This window comes from Oncorhynchus keta, chromosome 10 (assembly GCF_023373465.1).
Source record: "Oncorhynchus keta strain PuntledgeMale-10-30-2019 chromosome 10, Oket_V2, whole genome shotgun sequence".
NCBI classification, from domain to species: domain Eukaryota; kingdom Metazoa; phylum Chordata; class Actinopteri; order Salmoniformes; family Salmonidae; genus Oncorhynchus; species Oncorhynchus keta.
In genome coordinates this window covers 2,632,650-2,633,919 of record NC_068430.1, presented here as the reverse complement: position 1 = coordinate 2,633,919, position 1,270 = coordinate 2,632,650, and positions in this window count along the sequence as shown.

Sequence of the window (1,270 nt, the reverse complement as noted above, 5' to 3'; positions counted from 1 at the left end):
CAACTGAGCAAAAGAAGATTAATAGATAGGCACATGGAGAAAAACAACGATATAAACTAAGGTGAGTGTTTTGTGTGTGTGTGTTTTGTGTGTGTGTGTATACTGAGATCATGTGACACTTAGGTTGTACACAGGTGGACTTTACTTAACTAATTATGTGACTTCTGAAGGTAATTGGTTGCACCTGTTCTTATTTAAGGGCTTCACAGCAAAGGGGGTGAATACATATGTAAAGGGGGTGAATACATATGTAAAGGGAGAGAATACATATGTAAAGGGGGTGAATACATATGTAAAGGGAGTGAATACATATGTAAAGGGGGTGAATACATATGTACAAGGGGTGAATACATATGCATAAAGGGGTGAATACATATGTAAAGGGGTGAATACATATGTAAAGGGGGTGAATACATATGTAAAGGGGTGAATACATATGTAAATGGGGGTGAATACATATGTAAAGGGGTGAATACATATGTAAAGGGGGTGAATACATATGTAAAGGGGGGTAAAAAGGGGGTGAATACATATGTAAAGGGGTGAATACATATGTAAAGGGGTGAATACATATGTAAAGGGGTGAATACATATGTAAAGGGAGTAAAGGGGGTGAATACATATGTAAAGGGGGGGGTGAATACATATGTAAAGGGGGTGAATACATATATGAATACATATGTAAAGGGGGTGAATACATATGCAAAGGGGTGAATACATATGTAAAGGGGTGAATACATATGGGGGTGAATACATATGTAAAGGGGTGAATACATATGTAGGGGAAAATACATATGTAAAGGGGGTGGTGAATACATATGTAAAGGGGTGAATACATATGGGGTGAATACATATGTAAAGGGGTGTATACATATGTAAATGAATACATATGTAAGGGGTGAATACATATGTAAAGGGGGTGAATACATATATGTACAAAGGGGTGAATACATATGTAAAGGGGTGAATACATATGTAAAGGGGGGGTGAATACATATGTAAAGGGGTGAATACATATGTAAAGGGGGGTGAATACATATGTAAAGGGGTGAATACATATGTAAAGGGGTGAATACATATGTAAAGTGAATACATATGAGAATACATATGTAAAGGGGTGAATACATATGTAAAGGGGGGTGAATACATATGCAAAGGGGGTGAATACATATGTAAATGGGGGTGAATACATATGTAAAGGGGTGAATACATATGTAAAGGGGTGAATACATATGTAAATGGGGGTGAATACATATGTAAAGGGGGGGAA